The sequence below is a fragment of the Bos javanicus genome, chromosome 1 (genome assembly GCF_032452875.1).
Source record: "Bos javanicus breed banteng chromosome 1, ARS-OSU_banteng_1.0, whole genome shotgun sequence".
Taxonomy (NCBI): domain Eukaryota; kingdom Metazoa; phylum Chordata; class Mammalia; order Artiodactyla; family Bovidae; genus Bos; species Bos javanicus.
Window position 1 is genome coordinate 89,174,437 of NC_083868.1, and position 24,149 is coordinate 89,198,585.

The 24,149-nt window shown below is 36.0% G+C and overlaps 1 non-coding gene across 1 annotated transcript; it reads left to right on the forward strand.

Moving 5' to 3' along the window:
• Positions 1 to 23,565: 23,565 nt before the first annotated feature.
• LOC133255148 (U6 spliceosomal RNA) lies at positions 23,566 to 23,668 on the forward strand. The gene has a single exon (XR_009738895.1). It is a non-coding gene; the product is annotated as a U6 spliceosomal RNA (small nuclear RNA).
• The last annotated feature ends 481 nt before the right edge of the window (positions 23,669 to 24,149 follow it).

Genomic DNA, 24,149 nt, shown 5'->3' on the forward strand with positions numbered 1-24,149 from the left:
TAATTCTAAATATTTATGCCTTTAATAAACATAATCATGTTTATTATATAATTATTATATTACTTTATATGTATTCAATGAAATAAAAATAATTTGATAACCACAATAATCCATTTAAATGCACTTGAACATGATCTTCTTTAACAGTCAGAATTTTCACATCACTCACTTTTGTCCTTAAACTCATATCTCCATTTTTCTCCCTCAGTATTTTATCCTAATGCAGCTTTATGCTTGAAAGTCTTTTATTGATCATCTCATTATATGTAGCTGCAACAACTACCTGTCTATTTAGATATATAGTTTTCTGTGACCACAAAAGATTAAACATTAAATATTAAAGTATTCAATAATCAAAAAATTTTGGCTGAAGTAGATGGTAATACTCTTCTATGAGTCTGAACAACTTTTTAAGTTTTCAATGAAGTACAAAATATCAAGTTGCCTCCCACAGGAGTCCCTTTTTCTCAAATATTTAATAATCTGTTGTAAGCAAAGCTTTATTTTTTTTTATTTGAAATCATGTAGGATGCACCCCCAAAATACAGAAAGAAACAGAGACCCATGAAAATGCTTTCTAAGCTCTCAAGTTTGAAAATGGTAAAAGTGCAGATAAGGCACTCTGAAGAGACTGGTATTTACCAGCACACTTTTTTACAAATTTTAATTACTCTAATTCTAAGTTAAAGGAAGATATTGAGCACTGGCATAAATTTATTGGCTGGATGAAAAAGAGATACCACAACCTTCAACACTTCTTACCGTTAGGACCAATTCTCATAGAGATGCAGTATTTGACAAAATTTAGGAGACAGAAGAAGCTAGTTTACTGAGCAAAATGAAGCATCATTCATTCTACCAGCCAATTTATAAAATCCTGTGACCTTGACTCAGGTCAAAATCTTGTTTCTAATGCCAACCTTTGCCTTAACCCAAATATAAATAAGACGGGAAAAGATGGGGAACCCTACCACTACTGACCATGACAGAATTACTGGCAGACCCCACTATTTCAAGCATTTGTTTTGTTTTTTGTTTGGTACCTCCGAGTATTTTCACTTCTGGGTAGTTTATCAGAGTAAGACTAAGAACGGGTGAGAATGAGAATTGAACTTTGTCAAAATAGAAGAAAGAGGAAGTGAAAAATGAAAATCAGCACATTAACTCAAAGTAAAGTAATTAGGGACCTTAATTATATCTACAAAAATCCCTTCATCTTTCCCCATGTTAGCAACCTAATCACAGGATGACAAGTACTGTATTATCAGGCTTCTTTCACATTCTAGAAAGGGGAGTATATACAGCATGGACCCAGGGAGCAGGAATCTTCATGGCCATCTTGGAATCTCCTTACCAAAAATTAGATCTTCCTAAATTTCAAAAATTGCTGACATTTTCTAATGCTATTCATTTACAAATAGGCTTTACACACATTGTCTTTAACAAAATGCCCCTTTTCTCTTTGACCCAGCTTTCAAGGCTTAGTTCAAATTCCTTCCTTCCACAGTCCTTGACCTGTATTTCCCTTAAACAACAGACTGGTTCCAAATAGGAAAAGGAGTTCATCAAGGCTGTATATTGTCACCCTGTTTATTTAACTTATATGCAGAGTACATCATGAGAAACGCTGGACTGGAAGAAACACAAGCTGGAATAAAATTGCCGGGAGAAATATCAATCACCTCAGATATGCAGATGACACCACCCTTATGGCAGAAAGTGAAGAGGAACTCAAAAGCCTCCAGATGAAAGTGAAAGAGGAGAGTGAAAAAGTTGGCTTAAAGCTCAACATTCGGAAAACGAAGATCATGGCATCCGGTCCCATCACTTCATGGGAAATAGATGGGGAAACAGTGGAAACAGTGTCAGACTTTATTTTTCTGAGCTCCAAAATCACTGCAGATGGTGACTGCAGCCATGAAATTAAAAGACGCTTACTCCTTGGAAGGAAAGTTATGACCAACCTAGATAGCATATTCAAAAGCAGAGACATTACTTTGCCAACAAAGGTTCGTCTAGTCAAGGCTATGGTTTTTCCTGTGGTCATGTATGGATGTGAGAGTTGGACTGTGAAGAAAGCTGAGCACTGAAGAATTGATGCTTTTGAACTGTGGTGTTGGAGAAGACTCTGGAGAGTCCCTTGGACTGCAAGGAGATTCAACCAGTCCATTCTGAAGCAGATCAGCTCTGGGATTTCTTTGGAAGGAATGATGCTAAAGCTGAAACTCCAGTACTTTGGCCACCTCATGCAAAGAATTGACTCATTGGAAAACACTCTGATGCTGGGAGGGATAGGGGGCAGGAGGAGAAGGGGACGACAGAGGATGAGATGGCTGGATGGCATCACTGACTTGATAGACGTGAGTCTGAGTGAACTCCGAGAGTTGGTGATGGACAGGGAGGCCTGGCGTGCTGCGATTCATGGGGTCGCAAAGAGTCGGACACAACTGAGCGACTGATCTGATCTGATGTGATGGTAGTCTTATTATTCAGGTAAGTATTTTATTCCGTTTATAGATAAGCAACTCCGTGAACCATATCTGATTTATCTTTACATTATTCACAGGATCAAGCAGTGACTTGAAAGAGAGGACACCAACATATTTGATTAGTGGTTAAATGAAAAAATAAAATTTTGTACTGTCTATACATGAGTATGGTTCTAGCTCTGACTTCTGAAGCTCTTTTCTCATACTGAATTATATCTATGACTAGGATGGAAGTGTACAGAAAACAGGACCACAAGATAGACTCAAGGAAATATTGTATACATGGGGTGCGTGCATGCTAAGTCTTTTTAGTTTCATCTGACTTTGTGTGACCCTATGGAACGTAGCCCACTAGGCTCCTCTGTCCAAGGGATTCTCCAGGCAAGAATACTGAAGTGGGTTGCCATGTCCTCCTCTAGGATACCTTCCCAAACTAGGGATGGAACACATATCTCTTATGCCTCCTGCACTGGTGCATGGGCTCTTTACCACTAGCACCACCTGGGAAGCCCCACACTATGTGAAGTATAGGAAATATTTTGTAATAATTGTAAATGGAAAGTAGTCTTTAAATTACGTAAACATTTAAAAAAAATTAAAAAGGAGAACAGGGCCAGTGTCTTCTCTGTCTTTCTTAACATATTTCATTACAAACCTTAGATGTAATTTCTACATATCTCTGTATTTACAACCCAGTAGTCTAACTTCCCAAGGTGGCTCAGTGGGTAAAGAATCTGCCTGCAAGGCAGGAGATGCAGGAGATGCTAATTTGATCCTTGGGTGAGGAAGATCCCTTGGAGAAAGGCATGGCAACCCACTCCAGTATTCTTGTCTGGAGAATTCCATGGACAGAGGTGCCTTGAAGGCTACAGTCCCTAGAGGCACAAACAGTCAGACATAACGAAAGTGATTGAGTATGCATGCACAGTCTTAGCTCACTGATACAGATTGACTCTAAGAGTAATCAAGCATGTACCTGGTGTGGCTTACGGTAATGTTTTTTTTTTTCATTGTTTCCATCTATTTTGAGGAAAGTTAATATTGTTGAAATTGCTGAAGAAGTTAGAGCTCTTTGGGATTCCAGGTCTCCAATATTTAGCAAGTATCTTCCTACTCTCAGATTCCAAAAGGAAATTTGAACAGAAGATCCACTGCTTCAAAATACCTTCCTGTGACTATCACCACAAACCATTCTGTGGAACCCCCAGCTCTGGTGAGGTGGACCAAATCACAGGAAAGCCACAGGGAAAATATTTGACCTTTAGTCAAAAACCCAGACTAAATAAATAAATAAATAAAAAGGCTCTTTGGAAATTTATGGTAGACTCACATATAAATCTCTTTTGTTCCTGTCTCTTTTTATTTATTTTTAAATTAATTATTTTTGAGTATAGTTGTTTTACAATGTTTTAGTTTCTACTGTACAGAAAGTTTAATCAGCTATACATATACATGTATCTCCTCCCTTTTAGATTTCTCTTTCATTCAGGTCATCGTAGTGCATTAAGAAGAGTTCCCTGTGCTATACAATATGTTCTCATTAGTTATCTATCTTACACATAATAACAATAGTGTATATGTGTCAATATCAGTCTCTGAATACCTCCCACTCCCTATCTTTTCCCCTTGGTGTCCATATATTTGTTCTCTTATGTCTGTGTCTCTATTTCTGCTTTGAAAATAGGATCATCTAGGATGGACTGAGAGACGGTCATACAGAGTGAAGTAAGTCAGAAAGAAAAAACAAATATATTAACACATGTATGTTGATTCTAGAAAAATGGTATAGATGATTTTATTCACATCTTAATCTTCACCCTGATGATCTTGCCACACAGATGGCTATAGGGAATTCCTGCCCTACCCCCAGAGCAGGGGGGGGGAAAAAAGAAACATCAAAGGAAAGGAAGAATTTTTCTCCTCGGCTAAGAGCAGAGTGAAACTAACTCACACACTGCTGAGACTTTCTAATACAGGAAGGTTCCCTTCTTTGGGAATAGCCCAAGACCCCTCTATCACACAAAAGAACCCACAACCAGATGGTGCAATCCCAAATGGAAGAAATGCTAATGGAAGCAAGTCATGCAGACACACTTTAAAATTCTTTGTCAGGTGAGAAGGGACCCCCTACTTGATCTGAATTTACAGGTTAATATTATACATGATCTTGCCCCACAGCAGTTCTTGCCTTGTCAGCTAGAAGGAAGGTGTGCCGCTGATTTTGGAGAGAGCTCCTACCTACTCAGTGACCTGACACGATGAGAAATCTTCCTTGCATTTCTGTGGATCATGTTTTATTAGATGCTTACTTGTGTTGATGATTGGCCTCTTCCATTTCCTCTTTTCCTAAGTACCTGTCAAATACTTAAGAAAAAAAAAGTGAATAAGCTTGACATTAAAAAAAAAAGAACAACTAAACTAAAATCCTTCAAGTTAAATAGGCCACTCTCTGCAATATAGGAAGTTGCATAACAAGTAAAATTCCTTGAGAAAAAAGAGAAGCATGAATGCAGGATTTAATTGCCAGAGTCTAATTAGTTTTTGACTAGTGCTATAAAACTTAGAGAGAAGCAAAGATAAATATTTCAGCTAATTTCCCTATGTACTGTGAATAAAAGAATGGAAATGATTCTCAAAATTGAATGTTATGAAGTCATTTGCAAAGTATATTAAGTCAGTTCTTCTATGTAATGAAGTGTCCTTTACAGTTTAAGAGACTTTCCAGAGCTGACATTTCTCTCATAAAGAACATGGATCTTGTGGCTTCATTATGACTTCTTGAAACAATCTGAACTCTAGACCTTTTCATCTGCCAGCTGAGGACACATCTACAGACTAACTGGTGTTTAATAGCAGTGCAGAGCACCAAGGCTCAAAATTATTTCAACTCTCATGACCTAAATCTCTGGCCAGGAGACATGTTGAAAGCTTCCTTGCTAACACCTCATTTATTTTTTCCTCCCCACACTCACTGAGAGAGTTGCACACTGTGCTGACTTTTTAAAAAAATCAGATTGCACGGTGGAAGGTCACTGAGAAATGAATGTCATTATGAAACAATTCAATGCATCACTTACTTTCCCTTGATCAGTTTGATTTCCTTCACTGGAGGGCTGATAACTTCCCCCAAAGTGGTCTCCTGTGCATGATTACCTGGAGGCAATCTAGATGATGCCACATTAGGGAGGTAAGAAAGAGCAAATATGAAAACAGACATTACTATGTATAAGTTTGCAAATGAGTCAGTGAGGCTCCCTTTGCCACCTTCACTGAGAAGCAAATATGTTGATTTCATTTTGAGTTACAGATTCTGTTGCTCCTACCTTAGCTTGGTGGCTGATAAATCTATCCAACACAAGATTTCATTTTATATAATAGTTACTTTTTTAATGGCTCTTTAAATATATCAAATGGCTCTTTATCCCCATCTGTTTGCACAGCAAAAGAGCATATTTTCTCTTCTAATTCAAGAACATCCGTGGTGTATTTTATTCTGGAATGATGTTTGCTTTATAATGAGAGCGTTTCCTTTCATTATGTATTTATATATTTATAATTTCTTGACATCATCTTTTTTCCCGTGCATAATTCATTATTTTCATTTGAAGAAGAAAATGTAAGCTAGAAGAACCTGCAACCAGGCTGTGAGCTCAAGAGGAAAGAACTTAGTTCCTAACACAGAAAGCAGAAAAATCTGAGTAAATTATTTATCAAATTAGTAAATGAATTAGTATAATACAATACTTATACATGAATATATACAGGATTTTCACCAAGTGAATCCACTGTACTTAGGAATTAATTATGTAAATTAACTATTGATAGCAACTGACTCAAGATTTAGCTTCATATATTAGGAAGTATGGGATGCAATTTAGCAGCAATCAAACACTATTTTTTGCAAATATTTTAAGGAAATTCAGAAAAAATTGAAAAAAGAAAATATGACATAGTTTCGAGTAATGGAAATGTATATAATCATGGCATTTACCACCTAATATATTTATAATTCCATTTCTATAATTTCATGTCTAAGCTACTGTAGACGATTATAAAAATTGTCATCAACTAAGTGGAAATATTACATATTAACATTATTCATTTGTTCATGCTACAATATTTATACTTCAAATTATTTAAAATTAATTAAACTGTACTCAAACAAATTATATTACACTGCCTACAATCTTTATGTTTCTTGGGCTCTGTGATTTTTTTTTTCACCCAAAACAGATTCTATCATTAAACAAATAACTACTTAGAGTCTGGAAACACATCTCATTTATCTAGGTATTCTCTTCATCTTGCACCCAAATTTTTTATGGAATGATAAACAGTGAAATATTCATTAATTTCTGAGAATTAACAAAAATACTCTGGGCTTCTTATATAAACATAAAATTAGAAGATTTATCCACAATTTGTAAACACGAACTCCATATATTATTATTTATCACTTTACCCAGAGAAGCATGAGGATTTTTTGACTGCCATCATTTAATGGCTTGTGGAAACCATTTGATAAAATTGTTTGTGGACCAGTAGGAAGCATCCTGGTTGAGAGCTGAGAGACTTTGGCTTTCTCATGATCTTAGCTATTTCACTTCTTTGGCCCCTGTTTCCTCAAGTGGAGAATGATAGATTGAACTAGGTCCATAGCTGTCAATATTTTTAGTTAATGATAGTCTTTGTTCAAACAAAAACCTTTCTTGGAATTTACATGTGCAAACGAGGTAGCTGAGATGCTCCTACTGGAATGGGGTGAGGGTTCCTCATCCTTCCCAGGTTACCTCTCATTTACCATCTGTCTTTCTCCTACCCTAACCTCCTGTGGTAGCTCCCTAGGGGGTTGGGCATCCCATGAACCAAATACTAGACCAGGTCACCGAATCACTAAAGTCTTCTCTTTTTAGTTCAAAAACTGTGACTTTAGCATTCAGTACTAATGCTGGCCTAGGATATACCTGTATAATTACAAGATTGAATATAGAAGGCAACATAGCTATTATCCATACCATTGCTTTCTAAACTAAGTGGATAATTAAGGTGTAAATAAGAATAAAGTGATCAACTTCAGATCCCTTTTATCAATTCTTGTGATTGGTCAGGAATGACCAAATAGCTCTTCACTTTTACTTTTCAAACACTGACTACAACTGGCCAAGTCACTGATCTGAGATTACCTACTGCAGTCAGAAGTGGAGTCTGAAGTCCTCACCAAGAAAATAAGAGATAGATACTAATGCATTAGAAATTAATAAGTAAAAACTGCCATAGTGCCAAGGTCCAAGGTGACAAGAGAGAGGATCAGAAAGATCATTTAACTTTAGGAGATCAAAGGTTTAAATACAATAGTAAATTGGGAACTCAAACTTCAGGGTCATAGAGAAAAGAGTGAAGTAAATAAACCAGAAATAAAAGAATCAGTAATAGTATGTGAGTTATTCCAAAGTCATGAGCTAGCCCTTGTGAGTGCTAAGCAAGCTGGGCGTGTGAATAGGCTGGGTCTAAAGAGCCAGGAATGATAGGCACAGTATATTTTTTTTCTGTGTGTAGCTAAAATTATTATCAAGGGATTCGAAAGGTCTAAATTTTCCCCTTTCCCTGTTACCACTGATGATTAAGAATTTGCACTGTTTAAAGATGCCAATTCATAGTTCAGCAAAAACAGAGAAAACAATGATTTAAACAAGGCTTACCAATGGAGAAGGGGACCATAAAAGCAAAAATACTCACAATTTTCTTAAAATATTGTCTCTAAGATCCAGAGAGTTATTAATAGAATGGCTTAGTCCTGAACCTGGGTTATGAAATCTCACATCTCAATACCCTGAACTTTTGTGCTGGATTCAAACCTAACCTCTTCCTTTTTTGCTAAAAGCTACTCTGCAAAGTGCACACAGGGCTTCACCACCTTCAAACACCTCTGTTCAGACAGAAATTTAACAAGCTCTGTCAAAGATGCATATTTTAGACTGAATTGCTTATTTTCCCCTCTCAAGTTAAAATGATGTATTAGAGATTCAAAGGAAATAAAAGTAGATTGCACAAAATATAGCTCATTTCCCCAGAAGGTAAATGTTAAAGGTTCATTTTTTTAGCAGGTCAGATGACTCCTTTCATGATATATATGTGCCTTTGCAAAAGCCTTTAATCTCTGCAAGTCTTGATTTTCTTGGTTGAAAAATGGAAAATCAAAATTAAAGTAGTAAAATCTCAGCTTCAATAAGGAGTGGAGATTTCTGGCTTAATTTGGTATTACATTAGCCTGATAATTGCCTCTCCCCAATTCCCGCTAGGCTTACACCCATACATAGATAGTCTGTGATGATGTCCAAGTGCAAACATCTACAAACAACCCCTGAAGACATTCCTTTTAAGATAAAACCAATGTCAATTGAGAAAAAGATTAATGTGTGAATATATGTGTGTGTGAGTCTGTATGTGTGTATATTCTTCCTTTTTTAACTTTATAAAACAAAGCACTCCAACATTCCTGATAGAAAAGTGGGAAACCATCTACTACTGTCTTCATAGATCAGAAATCGAAGGTCTGTTCTAGTGATACTCAACCCTGTTTACACATTAGAAGCCCCTAAAGATGGCTTGAGGTAGAATTCTAAAGATGCACCCCAAACACATGTGCATGCATATACATACACACGTGCACACACACACACACACACCATTCCCATAACCTAGTTATCTGATCAAACACTAATATCAGCATGGTTGCAAAACTTTTTTTTTTTAGATGAAATTAAGGCTATACTGATCAACTAATTTTAAAAATAGATTATCCTGGAGAATCCAGGTATTCCCATGTCATTACATGGGCTCCGAAAAGCAGCTAAGGAAGGCAGAATCAGAGGTATACTGCACAGAAGAAGTCAGGGCAGATGAGGTGGAAATGGAGATCAGAAAGAACTTAAGCACCAGAAGGACTCAACCCATCATTGCTGACTGTGAGGACAGAGGCCAAGAACAAAGGCATGCAGGAGGCCCCTAGAAATTGACCAGGATACCCAGCCACAGCCAGCAGAGACACAGGGTTCTCAGTTCCACAGCTACATGGAAATGAGTTCTGCCAACAACGTGAATCAGTCCAGAAGAGATCTCCCCAGGGCCTCCACAAAGAACGCAGCCCTGCCCACAACTTCACAGGGCCTTACAGACGTGGAGCAGGGGAACCAGCTAAGCCCACTGGACTTCTGACATACAGAACGATGAAATAACAAATCAGTGTTTCTGTAAGCCATGATGTGTGTGGTAATTTGTTATGGTAGTAATAAAAACACTAATATATGGTTTCACGCTAAAAAAACTTAAGAGGATAAGGCCAGGCACCAATGTTTCTCAAAAGTTTTCTAGGGCACTGTTAATCAAACCTTAATATAAGTGGGAATTCTAGTCATTTTGTGAAAGTGCAGGTCCCAGAGTACTATTATTTCAGGAACCTCATCAGTCTACATTAATTTCAAGATTGCAAATTGGAGAAAATTTTAGAGTAATATTTTGCATCTTCCCTGTGATACAAGAAAATATAACATCTACTAAAAAGAAGAATAAATTATAAGGAAGCAAAAAAATATCGAATTAAAAGGTTATAGGGTGACTTTTGAGGGGAATAGTGACTAGAAAAGAGCATGAAGGGTACTGATGTTGATCTGAAGGTTGGTGGTGGTGTGAATCTTGCACTGGGAGCTGGTTTCACAGGTGTGCATAAGGATGTAAAAATTCACCAGGACGTATTTTTGATCCACATACTTTTCTGTATATATATTTCAGTTCAATAACATTTAAACGGACAAAAATCACTGATGAATCAGTAGAAGAAAAAAGGAAATATGAAGAGATCAAAAGATGGCTCAAAATGAAAATTTCAGTAAAACTAAACCTACAGGCAGCACAAAATAAAGCCTGAAAATGAAACATCGAATGGTAATTCGATTCAGAAATCTAATAAGTCATGTGAAGTAGTTAATTTGTAGTATTCTTAGAATACCAAAAGCATGTGAGTTTATAAAATATTTTAGAGGAAAAATGATATTAATAATGGAGAATAAAGATTCAACCAAAAATCCTAGGTTCTCCCAGAGAGGAAATCTGAATAATTGAGGCATAAGTAGAAAGAACAGTCCAGAATTTGAAAATACATTTGTTTTTGCTCTTTTTAGAAAGCTACCTTAGCTTTAGTCCAAAGATAATTGAAAAGATAGGCCAAACAGAACACATTCAAGGATGAAAATTAAATACATTATTAAAATTTTAAATCAGGCAAGCATTTAAGAGAGAAAAAACATGTAGTCCCACAAGAATAGGCATGTTTGTCGACTTTATTCTGCAACATGTTTCCAGGGACAAGAAAAGAACCTGGCATGTATGAGTTGCTCAATAAATATCTGTAGAATAAATGAACAGAAAAAAGAAAAACACGCTTAAAAAACTGCTTATCATAAAAAGGAAAGAAAACTGCAAATTTCTCCTCAGTAAAATAAATGTAGAAGAAAATAAAATTATATGTACTCACATTTGAGGAAGAAAAGAACATTTTTTGGCAAGGAATTTCATATGCAGTTAAGTTTCCCTTCATAGCATAGAGATACTTTCAGCTATAGAAAGACTCAGGAGATAGATCCTTTATCAGCACTTCCTGAAAGAAAACCTTGAAAGTGTATCCCAGCTTACTGAAAAATGATCAATGTAAGAGTTCAAGATTATGGATCTGTTTAAAAAAGACAGTGATGAGCACTCGAACATGTCAAACATAGAGCTAAAACTAACTATAGTTTAATATAGGGTAATAAATATAGTTTAATAAATAAATATAGTTTAATATAGGGTAATAAAGTAAGTATATTGGGAAGCCTCTGGGGGCTCAGGTGTAAAGAATCCTTCTGCCAAGGCTGGAGACACAGGTTTGATCCCTGGGTTGGGAAGATACCCTGGAGAAGGAAATGGCAATCCACTCCAGTATTCTTGCCTGGGAGATCCCAGGGACAGAGGAGTGTGGCGGACTGTAGTCCATGGGGTTGCAAAGAGCTGGACACAACTTAGCAACTAACAAAAGAAGTAAATATAAAGGGATTTCTTAAAATAAAAGGTAATATAAGAATAACACCCTACCCATCATCTGGGTTCTATTTATAGAAACATATACTAAAAAGTGAGGCAAGGAAATCATGGCAGAGCAATGAGAGAAAGAAGGAACTAAAATGAAATCAATTCCTCATTTTCATTATGGAATATTTTAAAATGTATCATTTAATCTTTGAGTTTGATTACCATAGAAATATGAAAATTTGTAGTACACAAAGGTGTTCCTTCTTTCAGAATTATAAAATGGAGGTTTCAGCTGAAGTTACAGAGGAAAGTAAAACAAATGAAACACAACCTGTTTATAAAAAGAAAATAATGAAGAAGAATATACGTATATAGCATTTGAAAAGATGAGACAATTAAGACCAAAATATCAGATATAATAATAATTGCGAGTAGGCTGAGCCACCCTCATAAAAGACGGAATTTTTCACAGTGAGTAAAAGCAAAATCAAACCATATGCCTCTTATAAAACAATGCATAAGAATTAATGTGAGAAAAAAAGAAGAAACGCTAAGATATTTTTCAATAAAACAAAAAATGGTGAAGGGATATTAATTTATGAAATATACTAATTAAGGCAACCATGAATATTTAAAGACATGTAAAATACTAGCAAGTTTTTTAATTTAGAAACTCAAGAACACATTTGTTGACAAGAAACAACTGTACAAAACATTAAGTTAAAAATAAAGTAAAATATGTTTCAATTAACTTTGTACACTGAAAATTAAACTCTGGCCTATGAAAAATTTAGGATTCCTTATGACCTGGTTCCTAAAGCAAACCTCCCACTTCAGGCTGATGGATCATCCGAAGGTGTTGTCACTGCCTCACCAGGCTTTGATATTCAATTACCTGTAACCTTCTTCAGTGCATATTAATCTGAAGGAAGGCTAATTTGCTCCTCTTTTTTAATCACTGGATATTCATTCCAGTCCTGGTCCAGCATCTATAGCTATGTTACTTTGCTTAAAACAAGGTTCATTCAGCCCAGCCTTTCTTCCCTTGTGACCTGTGCACTGAACTTCCAGCACGTCTCAAGCCTGAGTCTGCCTGTGTTATGATAAAGATGCCAGAGGTTGCAGTTGTATATTTCTCCAAGGCATATTTTGAGAGATGGGAAGAGCCAGCATAAAGGTAAGTCTAAAGCATTCCCAGAAAGAGAAAACAAAAAGAAAGAGAGAAACAAACCACTAAAATTGCCAAAGATAAATTTACTTATAACAAAAAAATCTACTTTACATTGAATAAGCCATGACTCCTACGTTTAAGGAACTTGCAGAGAGGAAACGGAAAAGCTTAGCCTTTTTTTTTTCTTTTTTTTTTTAATTTTAGTTTATTTTTAAACTTTACAATATTGTATTAGTTTTGCCAAATATCGAAATGAATCCATCACAGGTATACCTGTGTTCCTCATCCTGAACCCTCCTCCCTCCTCCCTCCCCATACCCTCCCTCTGGGTCGTCCCAGTGCACCAGCCCCAAGCATCCAGTATCGTGCATCGAACCTGGACTGGTGACTCGTTTCATACATGATATTATACATGTTTCAATGCCATTCCCCCAAATCTCCCCACCCTCTCCCTCTCCCACAGAGTCCATAAGACTGATCTATACATCAGTGTCTCTTTTGCTGTCTCGTACACAGGGTTATTGTTTCCATCTTTCTAAATTCCATATATATGCGTTAGTATACTGTACTGGTGTTTTTCTTTCTGGCTTACTTCACTCTGTATAATAGGTTCCAGTTTCATCCACCTCATTAGAACTGATTCAAATGTTTTCTTTTTAATGGCTGAGTAATACTCCATTGTGTATATGTACCACAGCTTTCTTATCCATTCATCTGCTGATGGGCATCTAGGTTGCTTCCATGTCCTGGCTATTATAAACAGTGCTGCGATGAACATTGGGGTACACGTGTCTCTTTCCCTTCTGGTTTCCTCAGTGTGTATACCCAGCAGTGGGATTGCTGGATCATAAGGCAGTTCTATTTCCAGTTTTTTAAGGAATCTCCACACTGTTTTCCATAGTGGCTGTACTAGTTTGCATTCCCACCAACAGTGTAAAGGAGTTCCCTTTTCTCCACACCCTCTCCAGCATTTATTGCTTGTAGACTTTTGGATCGCAGCCATTCTGACTGGCGTGAAATGGTACCTCATAGTGGTTTTGATTTGCATTTCTCTGATAATGAGTGATGTTGAGCATCTTTTCATGTGTTTGTTAGCCATCTGTATGTCTTCCTTGGAGAAATGTCTATTTAGTTCTTTGGCCAATTTTTTGATTGGGTCATTTATTTTTCTGGAGTTGAGCTGTAGGAGTTGCTTGTATATTTTTGAGATTAGTTGTTTGTCAGTTGCTTCATTTGCTATTATTTTCTCCCATTCTGAAGGCTGCCTTTTCACCTTGCTAATAGTTTTCTTTGTTGTGCAGGAGCTTTTAAGTTTAATTAGGTCCCATTTGTTTATTTTTGCTTTTATTTCCAATATTCTGGGAGGTGGGTCATAGAGGATCCTGCTGTGATGTATGTCGGAGAGTGTTTTGCCTATGTTCTCCTCTAGGAGTTTTATAGTTTCTGGTCTTACATTGAGATCTTTAATCCATTTTGAGTTTATTTTTGTGTATGGTGTTAGAAAGTGTTCTAGTTTCATTCTTTTACAAGTGGTTGACCAGTTTTCCCAGCACCACTTGTTAAAGAGATTGTCTTTAATCCATTGTATATTCTTGCCTCCTTTGTCAAAGATAAGGTGTCCTTATCATTCAAAGTTTATAAAGTATTCTTATGTGCATGATCTCATCTTTCACAATAATCCTGCCAGGGAGGTCAATAACTCTTGTTCCCACCTTACAGATGAGGAATCTGAGGCTCATAGTGGCTGAGTGACTGACAGTGATGTGACGGCTAAGTGGCCGAGTCAAGAACTTGAACCAGGTCTTCCCTAATAATCTTTTTGTAAGAGGGGAAAAAATTTCCTCTACCACCTTAGGTTCTCCAGGTAAATGTCAGGTTAGACTGACAAAAGACAGATAAATAAGAGAAACAATTTATTAACATGTGCATATTGCAGACACATGGGAGCATTTAGTGATGAGTGACTCAAAAGGTTGTTAGAGCCTGGGCTTATACAGTACCTTAACAAAAGAAGAGATTTTAATAAAAGTCAAAAGACAAAGGATCTTGAGGTGGCAAACTGCAGGAAGAAATAGACTGGGCAACCAATGGTAGGTGAGAACTAGTTTTAGCAAAGCCTGTTAGGTAGATTACTCTGGTGCTGTCTCTGGGCTGTTAAGAGTCCGGGTTGTCTTCAGTGATTAACTTCTGTCCCTTCTGGTAGAGAGGGGAGTGCAGAAACCTTTACAAATGCATGCACTGCTTTTAGGCAAATAGAGGGAGGTCAGAGAGCTTTTCTTGTATCTGCTTCTTCTCAATTACTTTCAGCTCAGTATAATCCTTATGTCAACGTAGTATGTCCTGGGATGACATATTCTGCTACCCTTCACTTTCACACTACTTCTAAAATGTACTTCAGGTATACTGGTTGCCTCTTTAGTTCCTCCTTAGCTTGCAAATAGACATTTGGAGGAAATCCAGTGGGTTATTGCAGACTATTGCTATAGCAGTAATAGGTCACAGACTTTTAGTTTTGTGACAGCTCAAGTCAATGGTGGGCACAATACCATGAAATAATTCCTCCAATCTCTTAATAAAGAGTCTTGCCTTGAACATTGGGGACCACAAGGTATCCCATGAAGATCTGGCCCAGATTAGGATTAGTCTGCCAGCCTCTGGAGCAGCAGAACAAATGGTTCTACCCTGCCTCTGCTTTGATCTGGGAGGACTGACTCAGCCTGGTCTCTGTCTAGTAGCAAGACAGAAATATTAATTCATGTCCCATCACTGGCTCAATTCCTGTTCTCAGTGTGTCAGCAGGAGCCTGGTAATGTGAAGATTGATGTTCTGAACACATTTGGATTCTGAGTAATTCTTAATTTTTTCAAATTAGAAACATTATTAGAAATTTAAAATAATTATATGTATTGGTGATTGAGCCCCAGTGATTCGGCAGTTTTTAAGAATGTGGAAATGACAGATCTCTTGGAGATCTGAATCCCAATTAGGATCAGTGAATTCTCTTAAGCACTGACTCATTTGTAAATATTACCCAAAGTAGAAACTGTTTAATTAGGAGCCTGAAGTTCTAGAAAGGAGAGAAAGACTTGAAAGAAATGAGCTCCAGCCAGGTTTTTGAACCTAACCAACAAATTCACTGTGTAAAGCACCTGGGAGAATAATTAACTGGCTTTCATCTTTCTTTTTGGGTTGCTGATACCTGAATACATCTTAAATAGTTACTTTTTTTTTTTTTTTCATTTTTAAGCTTTCTCCTTTTAGAGTTCTTCAAAATAACAAAGTTGTTCAACTTTTACTTAAAGGCCAGTGAACCTTTTGAAAGAGATAAACATCATTGAATTCTTTGTTTTTACCCCTAAGTAAAACAAATTGCCTTATTAATAAACATTTTTGAGCATGGACATGAAAGTAGTTCTGTTGGGCTAATAAAATATACTATAAAATATTTTTTTCCAAACTACAGTGTTAATTATCTGAAAAAACAAACACTGATTATTGAATGTGATTTCTTCATCCACATACAAAGCAAATGTACATGTATTTTCCAAAAAAAAAAATACAATCCAGTGAGAGAAGATGGACAGGTGGGAACAGTCCTGCTGTTCCATTAAAGGCAGTTTCCATTGAAAAGAACAGAGCAATTCTTCCACGCTACCTGTGACAAGCATATGGAGTCAAAATAATTTTGTGAATATTCTCTTCTCTTTATTCTCCATTACTGCACTGAGATCCAGATGACAGGCTCTGTTTTGAGCCCACACTTTAGGGAAACCTAAGACTGCAGTGGCCAGCAACAGAAATGCACCAACATGCAATGCTACTCTTGTAACCAACTCTGCTCAGACTCCAGGGAAGAGCTCCTCTACATCTCTTCCCCGTGTCCTCAAAACAAAAAGCTTTTGAACCTGAATCGCATGAGTGAGTTCTGTGCTGCAGACACAGGGAACAGACACTGCTTTGGAGTACCAGGAAGAATTGAGTGGTGGAGGCACTCAGGTAAAAGGAAAGATAAATCCATCCTTCCTCTCAGAGAGCTTGAATGCTGTAGATGATGAAGAAGCAGCTTCCAACTAGTAACAAACATCCTGAAAATATTTTTTCAGCCTCTCTCATTGCTCCAAATCATGTTTCTGAAATTACTGACGCGTCACCATGACATTTGCAACAGGTGCACGTAGTGGGTGAAGAACATTTTACAATATTAGACAAGGCACGCTGTGCTAATTTTGCATATGCATATGGAGATACTGATTTTTTATCTTGGAAAATAGAATTGCTAGTAGTCTCATTTTTATAAAAGTTTTTTACAAGATTAACCCCCTGTAAAGGGTTAAGATCTTTACGATTAAGATCTCTGGGAGATCTTCCCAACTCAGGGATCGAACCCAGATCTCGCTCATTGCAGGTGGATTCTTTACCAGCTGAGCCACAGGGAAGCCCTCAATTTTGCTATTAAATTCTAAAATTCAAATGTTAAAATTGTTTTGACTTGAAATTATAACATATTAAATATGATTTATACTTTGAGTTTAGACATTGTAAATATTTTTTGTAAAGAACTGTTTTGAAAACGTAAAAATTCTTTGAAGTTTTCACTTTCTTGCATTTGATTTAATTTACATTTTAAAGAAAATATATTCATATTCTATATACTTTGAATGAAACTATGCTATTTTCTAGTCTTTCAGATCAATGCAAATTAATACATCAAATCATAGTTGAAGTAGAAAATATACTGGGCTAATAAAAGAAAACTGTTATAAAGAAAAATTTTAAACTGCAAAATAATAATTTGTTGAACTTTAGAAAAGCTGAATATAGTGAAAATTAAACTTCTTATAAATAAACCACTTTGAGCAGGGTCTTTATTTTTATTTAAAAATTATAGGTTAAAATGAACAAAAAGTTATTCTTATCAAATACAGTGTAAATAGATCAAATGATTTCTTCAATAAGTAAATATTTCAATTGTTGATCAGAATAATGGGAATAAAAAATAATTGCTCCTATCAAATGCCCAACTCAGATGCAACAAATAGAATTCTGGCCTGCTCAATAAAACAAATTGCATTTATAAAACTTAAAGAGTTGGTAAAAATACAAAACTGGGGAGCTTTGAGCTTCTCTGGTCGCTTAGATGGTAAAGAATCTGCCTGCAATGCAGGAGACACATGTTTGATCCACATGGGGAAGATCCCCTGTAGAAGGAAATGCAACCCATTCCAGTATTCCTGACTGGAGAATCCCACGGATAGAGGAGGCTGGCAGGCTACAGTCCATGGGGAACTTAGCTATATCTATTAGAAAATTACCCTAGAAAATTACCATCATGTCCTTTTGACAGTGGAATACTTTCTAGAAAAACATAATTTGCTTCAAATCATCCATTATTACTGTTCATTTGATGAGCATAGCCAAAAACTTTGCTTGACACCACAATCTTTTTCAAATGTGTAAAGAGATTATAAAATCTACCCTTTCTATTTTAAGGGCAAACAACAAAGTATTTTACTGTTAGTCTTACATGTTTCACAAACAATCTTCCAAGATCAGTTTTGACTAAGGTAATATATGTGATTGAAAGCATTTAGGTTCTTGATAATACACAGACACACAACACAAAATACAGAGCATCATTTGTACCCACAAGAGTAAATGTGCTGTTATTAGAAGGGAAACTGTTTGAATAAATACCAAACAGTAAATAGTTTTAAATAAAAATAAGCAATGTTAATACAGAACACTGGAATGGTGTTTTGAGGAACATTTATTTTGTGGCCCTATTAGCAGAATATTACAAAAATTAGTGAAACATTTCTAGATTTTAGAAGTCATTTCAGTCATATACTAGAATGGCTAAATATGTTTAAAAAGGTTTTAAAATACTGTAATGAATGTCACTACCTATGATTGACTTTGCTGTTGTTTAGTCAAGTCGTGTGACTCTTTGAGACCCCATGGACTACAGCAGTCCAGGCTCATCTCTCCTTCACTATCTGTCAGAGTTGCTCAAATTCATGTCCATTGAGTTGGTGATGCTATCTAACCATCTCATCGTCTGCCACCCACTTCTCCATTTGCTTTCAATCTTTCCCAGCATAAAGGTCTTTTTCAATGAGTCTGCTCTTCGCATCAGATAGCCAAAATATTGGAGTTTCAGCTTTAGCATCAGTCCTTCCAATGAATATTCAGGGTTGATTTCCTTTAGGACTGACTGGTTTGATCTCCTCCCAGTCCAAGTGACTCTCAAGAGTCTTCTCCAGTACCACAATTTGAAAACATCAGTTCTTCAGTGCTCAAGCTTCTTTATGGTCCAACTCTCACGTTCATACATGACTACTGGAAAACCCATAGCTTTGTCTATATGGACCTTTGTCAGCAAAGTGATGTCTCTGCTTTTTAATATGCTGCCTAGGTTTGTCATAGCTTTTCATCCAAGGACCAAATGTTTTTAATGACATGGCTGTGGTCACCATCCACAATGATATTAGATCCCCAAAAAAGAAAATCTGTCACTGCTTCTACTTTTTCTTTCTATTTGCATGAAATGATGGGACCAGATGCAATGATCTTAGTTTTTTATAATGCTGTTGAGTTTCAAGCCAGCTTTTTCACTTTCTTCTTTCACCTTCATCAAGGGGCTCTTTAGTCCCTCTCTGCTTTCTGCCATTAGGGTAGTGTCATCTGTATATCTGGGGTTATTGATATTTCTCCTGGCAATCTTGATTCCAGCTTAAGCTTCACCCAGCCTGGCATTTCGCATGATATACTCTGCATAGAAGTTTAATAAGCAGAGTGACAGTATACAGCATAGACCTAGATTTCTGTGATGTTGAATGCTTTGCCTTGGAAACAAACTGAGATCACGTTTTCTCTTGAGATTTCATCCAAGAACTGCATTTCAGACTCTTTCGTTGACTCTGAGGGCTATTCCACTTTTTCTAAGGGATTCTTGTCAATGGTAGTAGGTATAATTGTCATCTGATTAAATTCACCCATTCCCATCCATTTTAGTTCACTGATTCCTAAGATGTTGATGTTCAGTCTTGCTATCTCCTGTTTGATCATATCCAGTTTACCTTGATTCATGGACCTAATATTCCAGGTTCCTATGCAATATTGTTCTTTACAGCATTGAACTTTACTTTCACCACCAGACACATCTACAACTGAGGATTGTTTCTACTTTAGCCCAGCCAGTTCATTCATTCTGGAGCTATTAGTAATGCCCTTTGCTTTTCCCCAGTAGCATATTGGACATCTTCCAACCTGGGGAGCTCATCCTCCAGCCTCATATCTTTTTGCCTTTTCATGCTGTTCATGAGGATTTCCAGCAAAGAATACCGGAGTGGATTGCCATTTCCACCAGCCTTGGACCACGTATTGTCAGAACGCTTAACCATGACCTGTCTGTCTTGGGTGGCCCTGCACAGCATGGCTCATAGTTTTATTGAGATACACAAGCCCCTTTGCCACAACAAGGCTGTGATCCATGAAGGGGAAGGATTGACTCCTTAGCAAATATTCCTAATTTTATCATTGTATATTGATGGAATTGGTTCATTCTTTTTCTTTTCTAGTCTGGCTTTGTGAATTATAAAGTTAAGATACATACCTTTAAGATTTATCATTCAGCAAGAAAATAACAAGTCATTATCAGTAGTTTAATCTTATAATTGCACTATTTATGGTAATTTTGAAATGTATTTTATGGAGTTAAAAATCAGCATATAGAATTTGATAGTATATTTATCACACCTAGGTAAAAAACCTGAATATTTCAATCCTCTATTTTAAAAACTGTCTTATCAATTCACAAGAAATTTATAAAAATAACCTTTAAACATATGAATAAATGTTCACTTCACTCATGAGAAATGCAAATTAAAACTACATTAAGATGTCATCTCTCACCTGTCACACTGGTAAAAAAAATTTTTAAAATAGCATCCTCTTTTGCAGGGTTGTGGGGACACAGGCACTTTCACATATTGCTGATGGAAAGAAAATTGGTACAATTCTTCTGGGATGTCATTTTACAACATCTAAAGTAACTACATTCGTGTTTACATTTTGACCCAGTGACTCAACTTCCAGGAGTTTTTCCTGAAGATACATCTCAAATAATATGAAAATATGTAATACAGAAGCTTATTTTAACTGTGATTGAAAATATTGGAAACATCCTAAATGCCCACTCATAAGTTGTTGAATAATTATGGTATAATACATCCACACAATGGATATTCTTTTATTTAAAAGGAAAGAGGAAGATATTTATGAACTAATGGAGAGTGATTTCAGGATATTGTTAAGCACAGCACTATGTCAGGCAGATATTTGTGCTTTAAAGCTTTTTAAACATGCATTTGTAATAATTTGGTAGTAAATACTCCTTTTTATAACTAATTTTGTCTTCATAATTATGTTTTGTTTTTCTTAAACAAAAAATCTCCTATTTCTATAAACTTTTGGCTAATCAAAACCAGCATTTTCTTCAGACTTGTGGCCTATGGGAGGTAAATAAAACATGTTATTATCTTTTATTTGATTTTCCTTATAGGTATTTCACCAAAATTACTCCAAAGTATTTTTCTTTTTTTTACATTCCCTCCCTTTTATTTTATTTTATTATTATTATTATTTTACTTTACAATATTGTATTGGTTTTGCCATACATCAACATGCATCCACCGTGGGTGTACACGTGTTCCCCATCCAGAACCCTCCTCCCACCTCCCTCCCCATACCATCCCTCTGGGTCATCCCAGTGCACCAGCCCCAAGCTTCCTGTATCCTGCATCGAACCTGGACTGGCGATTCGTTTCTTATATGATATTATACATGTTTTAATGCCATTCAAAGTAGTTTTCTAAAGCAGCAGTTCTCAAACCTACCTAGGCACCCCGATCAGCTGTAGACCTTTAGGAGAAGAGAGATTACTGAGCAACACACAAGTCTGTGTGCTGTTCAGGACCCTGTAGCTGATTCTGAAACACTCTGATTTGGGAAGCTCCACTGAGCACATGTTTGCAAAATAAAGAATAAAATTATTTTTGCTCTGTAGTTCTTATCTAGTAATTTGTGATAATTATCAATAATTTTTAAATCAGAGCTTAACTAATTGGCCAAAGTGCCTTGTCCTGAAATTGAGGGATTTCAAGAACAAAGTTTTAAGCAAGATTTTAAGCAATCTCCGGAAGATGGTGAACGACAGGGAAGCCTGGCTTGCTGCAGTCCATGAAGTCACAAAGAGTCGGACTGAGTGACTGAACAACAATAACAAGAACAAAATAAACAATAATGATGATGCTTCATGCAGCAGTTTAGTAAAATAATACCTGGACTGAAAGTCAGTCCTCAGGAACTGATTCCTGCTTCTGATATATCCCTGGTTTGTGAGTTGGTAAGGTTGTTAATGTCTGTACCTGGTTTTTCTTTTTTAAAATGTGTACAGTTTGGTCTTTTTTACATAGCACTGAGGATCAATGAAGATACATGATATAAAGTTTTCTTAAACACAAGTAGGTATCATAATTATGAACATAATTCTCATTATGCATTGAAAGTCTGTATCTATATTTTTAAAAATTTTAATTGTATATTTAACTTACCCTTTTATATATTAATACTATCTATCATATATCTATCTCTTTTCATTCATTCATCTATCCCAGCATCTTCCTTGTGAATTAAAACAAAGGATGATATTTGGTTACTTAGGAATACTATGCTTGCCTGTATTAATGCCAGTGTCAGCATCAGGCAACTCACAGAGGATTTGAGATAGAGTCATATAGTGAACATCTAAGGCAATACAGAAATAACACTCCTTGTGATGAAAAGGAGTTCCACACGTCTTTAAAAGGCAGATGAATGATTATGTTCCATATGATCTAATAAAAACATTTACATCTGTTAAACATATATGTTTTATAAATTCTGGCAGAACCAAATACAATTCAAAAACAGTTATATTAGTATATAATTGCCTTATTTTCTGATGCATATTGTGTGCTATTATTTCATAAAACATTCCAGGAAAAATCATATTTATCTTAGATAAATATATCCTGTATATTTTCAATACACTGAGACAAGTTACCACAATAATTTAAAAACCACATATGGTTGAGAAAAATGCCAAAGGGGAAATTAATTTTGATTTTGGTGGTGTGTTTCCTGAGCTGGAACCAAATCCTGAATTGCTGGTGGCATTCACACCTCTTCATTACTGCCATTAGCAATTCTTTATCTACTTCTGGAGTCTATAAAAGCTTAGTGTATCAGAGAGAGGCCAAATTCATACATAACTCCTGATACTGTATTATGAAAATGATTCATTAATAAGCAACACGCAGACCTCTCTGAACTGTGGAGTCCAAATCAATTCATAGAAGACATTTCTCAATCTTTTCTCTTTTCAGATTCTCTTATTTTGAATATATTCAAAGTAAAATCATGGCTATTGTAATTTTATAGCATGTTTCAAGCTGAGAAGATGGTGTCAATTTACTTATCATATAATCATATTCTGCATTCTGATTCTCAGGTGGCTTTCACATTTTTTTGATTGAGAGCAACTATAAGAAATGCAACTAAAAGCAACGAGTTTATATCCTCACATAGTACACATGCCACCCTCCTTTGCAACAAACATGCATAGATACAGAAACAAATATTTGAAATAATACATTGACTTATTATTACAATTTTTAGTTGTTCTATTTTCTCCTATTCTGTGTCTTTGTAAAATACTGGTCATCAAGTAAATTGACTTAATATTCCACCAACCTGCAGCTAGAAAAAACTGCCTTATTGGTGCTTCTCAAAACTACTTGGAGTTCTGAGTTTGGCAACAGTACACTAAAACTGCAACAATCAGAGATTAGCATGGTGCCTGGGCAAGGATGACAAACAAATTTGTAAAGAATTTCATATTTTTTTAAAGTCATTTCGGGAAGTGTCCAATCATGGATGGATGGACAAGCAAAATATTACACACACAAACAATAGAAAATAATTCAGCCTTTAACAGGAAGAAAATGCTGGCTCATACTACAACATGAAGGACTATGGGAAACATGCTAAATGGAATAAGCCAGTCACAAAAGAACAAATACTGTATGATTCTGCCTGTATAAAATAACTAGAGTAACCAAATTCATAGTGGCTGGAAATGGAATAATAGCTGCCCAGGGGAGGGGAGAAGGGCAAATGAAGGTATACAGTTTCAGTTCTGCAAGATGAGAAGAGTTCTAGATATGGATAGTAAAATGTTTGCATCAAAATGTGAATGTGCTTAATACCAGTAAATTTTACATTTAAAAATTGTTAAAATGGTAAGTTTTATGTGTATTTTACCACAGTTACAAAAAAGTCACTAGAAAAAACAAACTTTACTGATATACTTCAGATTTTTTGAC